Source organism: Triticum aestivum, chromosome 5A (assembly GCF_018294505.1).
Source record: "Triticum aestivum cultivar Chinese Spring chromosome 5A, IWGSC CS RefSeq v2.1, whole genome shotgun sequence".
NCBI classification, from domain to species: Eukaryota; Viridiplantae; Streptophyta; class Magnoliopsida; order Poales; family Poaceae; genus Triticum; species Triticum aestivum.
Window position 1 is genome coordinate 566,829,238 of NC_057806.1, and position 6,537 is coordinate 566,835,774.

Below are 6,537 nucleotides of genomic sequence, written 5' to 3' on the forward strand. Positions count from 1 at the left end.
AAAAAACAAATTTGATAATATTTGATGATATCTTCTGTTCTAGTCCTCATGAAAATAACAAATTTGATAAAAAACAAATTATTAGATGCAACAAGAAATAATGAAAAAAAATGTTACTAATGGCGCACCAGAGGAGGGTGCGCCATTGTTGTCAGAAAAAAAAGTTACTAATGGCGCACCAGAGGAGGGTGCGCCATTGCTATCAGAAAAAAAACTACTAATGGCGCACCAGAGGGTGGTGCACCATTGCTATAGTGTCTAGCTGGATACCCCTTCGCTCGATCCCCCCTTCCCTCTCCCTCACCAGACCCCCCTTCCCTCCCCCGCCGCGCCCGCTCCGACGAGCCCCAGCCCGCTCCACACCCGCTCCGGCTCCCCCGCCTGCCGCCACGACTGCCAGCCCGACGCCGCGGTGCACCCAGCCGTTCGAAGCCTCCACTGCCCCGCAGCTGGCACAGGAGCCCAGCAGCGCCTCCCTCCGCCGCCCCTACTGCGCCGCCGCCCGTCCTCCTCCGCCCGTAAGCCCCCCTCCTCCTCCGCCCGTCCTCCTCTGCCCGTAATCCCCCCTCCACTCCAAACCCCTGACCCCTTCTTGTCTCGTCTCTACAGGTAGACCGCGCCGACAAGGGACCAGGACGACGCCCGGAGAGGAGAGGAGGGCCTTCTCCTCACCGTGTAGCCATCGACCTTGTCCTGCTCGAGGAGGAGGAGCAAGAGGGGCGCACCCAGCCACCACAGTCGCCGCAATCAAGGGCTTCTTCCACCTAGACCTCTAAATCCACGGCGCCGTTGTTCAGCCACCCAAGGTGAAGGTGCCCCCAACTCCCCTTCGTCCCCTCTCCCCTCCTTGTTTCATTCGATCTAGCAGCCATGGATTTGGGTTCCTCAAGGCTGCCTAATTACACTACCATGTGTTCCTACTACTAGCTCTAGCCATGGATTAGGGGCTAGTGTAGATGCAAAATAAGGTCAAATCCCTCTCGAATTTAGGTCAAATTAGGTTCAAATCCCTCTGAAATTAGTATGTAAAGCTGACTGTTCTGAAGTTCTGATCAGTTCAGTACCTTAGTAAGCAATAACACAAGCTTGCTGCTAGTTCAGTACCTTTTGCTGCTAGTTCCTCAAGGAGTTCTGCTCAAAATTAGCTCAACAAGTTGCATCTGGCTTTTAGAAAGTTGTTTTGGCTTAAGAGGATAAGTTGTTGTATATACTGTCATAAAGTTCAGCAAGAACAGGGCATCAACAGTGCTACTCTAGTATCTAGTCGGGGAGGGACAAAATGGACAGGGCATCACTGTAGCTGTACTGCACAACAAACTATTAGTCTTAGGATTAACACTCCTCATATGAGATGAGAGGATTTTTTTAAATGGCTTTTCCCTCTAGCTAGCTTTAAATGGCATCACTGTAGCTGCCAATTCAGATAAACCTGAATTGACTTTTCCAGTGTTGTATTTGTCCCCTCGGATTATTGTAAATTATATGTAGTGAAGCATGCAAATTGGATTTGCTATAGTCAACCTATTAATATTTGTCAGTTTTGAAAATTCAGTTTATTCGGTTACTGAAAATTCAGTTAATTCAGTTAGGCACACAAATTTCAGAACTTTTGTGTGCCCTAGTACTTGGTGTTTGTAGAAAATTCAGTTAATCCATCGAGGTGAGCACTGATGCTACAAAAAGAGAAGACATGTATGAGTTTGGAGAAAGTGCCAATTTGATTTTCAGTTGCTAGCTACCTGTGATTTATTGTTTCAATTTGGATTCCAGAAATGTTACTGTGTGTTACTATGACCCAACTTTATCTGTACCATAGCATGCTACTATCAGTTATTTTTGAACATCAAATTCAGTCTGTATCTTGCGTTCTTTTTTTGTTCAAAATTTCTCAAACTCTGAATAAATAAAATTATTTGGAAAGAAGCACATGAGTATCAACAATAATTGTTTCTTTCTGCTTGAATGAATGGAGTACAATACAAGTTCAGGAACAAGGGACATTTTTTGCAATTGTGAACTCTCAATGCTCAAGTCTGGAAGTGTTTACAAATTCAAAGAGTTCACATGACTACTGGTCAAATACTCTAGTGTATTTAGTGTAAATCTAGTCTGAAACTAGTAGAGCTCTTGTTGATTTGCAAATTCAGTTTAAATAAAAATTTGGTACATGACTACTGATCATGTATGAAAGATGTTGCTACTGGATGAGCACAAGAACTAATTAGTAGATTTTGATTTTGAATGATTTTGAATTTTTATGACTAGTGATCAGGTTTCAAATGATTTTGAATTTTTATGATTTTTATGCACATAGGTGAAGCCACTGACTACACTTCAGGTTCTACTCCTGGAACACTTCAGGAATTTTACTTCATAACTGGAGTATTTTGATGATATTGGGGGGTTTTGTCTCCGACCATCGTGTCGTGATGATATTGTGGGGTGTTGTGGGGTTGCAGCTGGGTGGGGGTGGGGTAATGAATTTGCAGGTACCCCGAGAGGCCCTTGAGTTTGCCGGAATGTCGATTAACTTCCGTTCCGGCAAATTCGGGTACTCCATATGTCCTATTTTCAGCAAAGGTCATGCTGAAATTTTCCGTGAATTTTAGCATGACTTTGCTAAAAATAGGACATATGGGGTACTTGCGACTAATGCATGGGCCGGGGTATCTTAGTACTTAGTTAAGTAGGATCAACTGCCCCGCCATTCTTGCTGCATTAAACCATAGGTGGCAATAGAGCCAAGTGATTAGGCCCAACTTAGAATTCTCCTTAGCATCGATAAACCCTAGATGATAAACCCAACATAGGTGGCAATAGAGCCAAGTGATTAGTGCCAAGTGATTAGGCCCAACCTAGGGTGCCTCGGCATCGATAAACCCTAAATGATGAAAACTTAACTTGGCTTCTATAGGGTGCCTCGGTGTCGATGAGAACCTAAATGATGTACGCTTAGGCTTTTAGGGTGCCTCGGCGTCGACAAACCCTAAATGATAAAAGCTTAGCTTTTAGGATGCCTCGGTGTCGACAAACCCTAAATGATGAGACCATGATCTTGTTCCTTGACAATAACCAACTTTTTGACCAAACTTTTTTCCTATTTAGAGCGAAACATGGCCCACAACGATGAGGCCGGCGGTTCGGGCGGCAAGCAATTCTGGGAGCTGTCCCAGGAGTTGGAGGAAGAACCTCACCGCTATGAGGACGCCGCGGAAGACACCGATCCTGACTACACAACCCCTAGTGGCGTCGGGGATGACACCACTGATGATGGCGCCGCGGATGCCACCACTGATGATGGCGGCGCACGCACAGATGGCAGCCAACCGAAGAGGCAACGGAAGGACCGGCGCCCGAACGTGCTCGGCACCGTCAGGGAGGAATTTACTGAAGTGAACTCCGACGGGCATCCGACGGCCCCAAACACGTAGTCAAGGGGTACTCGGTTCAGCTCGGGTGCATTCTCCGGAGCACCGCCTCGATCAACACCGAGAACCTAAGGCATAAGGACCGAGGGAATTTGCGCAGCCTCCTCTTCACGAAGCTGCACGAACGATACAAGTTCCCCGCTGAGTTCGCAAACACACGCCTCTCGGGGAATAAAGTGAACGGTGCCGCCCTCACGAGGATGAGCACGGCCCTGTCTACTTGGAAAAGCACGGTGAAGGCAATGATTGACAAAGGTGATAGTTATGAGAAGATCAAGGCGAAATATCCTTTGATTAGCGAAGATGACTACAAGGAGTTCAAGATCAAGTGCAAGAGCCCCGCAACCTCCGAATCAAGTCAGTGGGGGAAAGAAATGCGGCAGTTGAACATAGGGGTCCACCAACTCGGTCCCGGCGGTTACAGAGTGGCGGAGCCTATATGGGACAAGGAGGACGCGGAGCGTGTCGAGCAAGGCCTACCGCCCCGCTTCGAGAAATACCGTGACAAGCAGACCAGGAACTTTCTCAGGGCCCGGTACAAGGAGGACCCAGTAACAAAGGAGCTTACCACGGATCCGAAGACCAAGGCGCTTGAGCTTGTTCTGGTAAGGAATACACCCCCGCGTAATTAGCTCCATATGGTTGCATTCTAATTAATCCCCAATATTTCTAAATGGTTCACGTTCCTTCCGCGGGACAAAGAAAGCACTAGCGCGGGGTCGTCTCAGAGCTCCCCTTTCGACACCCCTTTGAATAGGGTGTTGAACGTAATGAAAAATAAGGATAAGCTCAGTAAGCCAACGTCATCTGGTCGTGTGGCCGGCAAAGGCTTGTCCACAAAATGGTCGTCATACTATACCGCTGGTGGGCGAAAGGAGAAAAAGACCAGCTCGGAAAGCCAGTCGCGCGAGGTTGAAGCACTCAAGGCGCAAGTGGCGCGGATTCCGGAGATGGTCCAAGAGCAAGTTCAACAACAACTGGGATCGACGCTCACCGGCATTATGCCTACCTTGATTCATGGGATAACGACGTGGATTGCGGGTGGCCAACAGGGGCCGCCCCCGATTCCCAGCTTCACGGCCAGCAACTCGCACAACGCGCAGGCGGCGCCATTGGTGTCTCCGGCGGCGGTGGTATTGGTGTCTACGACGGCGGCGCCATTGGTGTCTCCGGCGGCGGCGGTATTGGTGTCTCCGACGCCGACATTGGAGCTTAATGCACCCGGGTGTACGCCGGCCGGCACCTCGCCAGCAAGCGGCCCCTCCGTCAGTTGCACGCCCGCCGTTGGCGGTGCCTCGACATTAGCCGAGCTCGACGGCATCATGGTAACTAAGCCTCTCGGCCGAGGACTTCATCTCCTTGCCTTTGACTGGGCATCCCTGACGCCCTACATGTTTTCGCAGGGCGCCGCCGACGTTCCTTGCACTCTCCTGCACTTCGTGGGCGGCGAGTTGGTCGATGTCGCCAAGGGCAGAATCATTCAACCGGGCAACCCCGTGTTCCACGGTAATCCGATGCCACCCACAATGTATAGGGTTGAAGTGGTTCGGGTGCTGCCAGGCTGCGACGAGCTGTTACCTCCGATTCGACCCACTGGGGCCGACGAAGAAGATGAGATGACCCTCAGCGCCTGCGTAAGCTGGCCCCTGCTTTGGCCGAAGAGCCAGATTCGTTTGGGGGCGGGGGACACCACCCCACAGACAAGACCGCCAGTCGTGCCGGTGCCAAGCCATGGCAAGAACGCCGCAACGCTACCGGACATGCCGGACATCCCTATGGCACAGGATCCGGACATGCATATGGCACAAGATCCGGACGACGACGACAACGACGATGGTACATTTACCAACGTCGATAAGTACTTTGCCGAACATGGGTACGGTGACGAGTTCTACGGGCCTCCTTCTCAAGAACCCAAACAAGACGACCGCGATCTAGCTGGTACGGCGGAGAAACCCAATTGCAACAGGCGTCGTCTGGCGTTCAGTTCTCAGGAGACGCCTCCAGCTGCCGCCTTCACCGAGCCTCAGATAGCGGAGGTGCCAAATATTATCAGCCCCAACACGCTCAAGAAGGCGGTCTGTGAGCAGAACTCGGTCCCATTACAGCAGATCAAGAAGAAGGGCCGGAAACGGCAGACTAAAAAGGGCGCCGGTGCGAGCCAGCCGGCACCGAGTACGATCCGTGCTCAGGACGGGCCACCTTCACCTAAGGATATCTCGAGGAGGGTGCATGTGGCGGGTAGGGCGATGCTACCGACAAATATGCTCAATGCTGCAACCGGTGCTATGCGGAGTCTGCACGACAGTGTTCTTTCTTTGGAGAAGCGGCGTCTAAGAGAGAATGATGTGGCATACCCGGTTTTCGTGGCCAAGGTGCCAGAGGGCAAGGGCTTTGTGGATGGCGACATCGGGGGTACGATCGTCCTGCGGTTTGATGACATCTTTGCTATGTTTAACCTTCATCCGCTGCACTACACCTTCGTTCGGCTGTTTTCGCTGAGTATGGAGATGCGGATCATTAGAGACAAGACCCCGGACATCGTGATCGTCGACCCCTTCTACATGCGTGCCAAGCTCTTGAGCAGCGCTGGGGACCGCCAAGTCGCGAGTTCACACCTCGAAGACGTCATTCTGGCAAACCCAGATAAGGATAACTTCCTTGTGGCTTACTTTCCCGAGTAAGTCATCCCTTAACCGCCCCGTAACATATGATTTCTTAGATTTCGATCGTTCTTTTTTTTCTAACATTCCGTGTTCTGTGCAGTGACACACATTGCACACTCATCCTCTTAAGCCCGAAATATTCCATGGCCACGTATTTCGACCCGAACCGTAACTCCAAGATAGACTACACAAATATCAAGAAAGTTCTTGATGATGTTCTCCCCGGCTACGCCAAATCTGGAGGCACCTTCACCAGGGCAGTTCGTAAGTACGGCAAGCACGTGTTCGCCCACAATACGACGTTCTGCTGCGTCAAGCAGCCGCCTGGCGGTCAGAAGGATGCCTACTACGCCCTCCATCACATGCGGGCGATCGTAAGGGACCATCATCACCTTCTGCTACCAAATAATCTCAAAGATTGGGCCGCGAGCTTGTCGGCAATC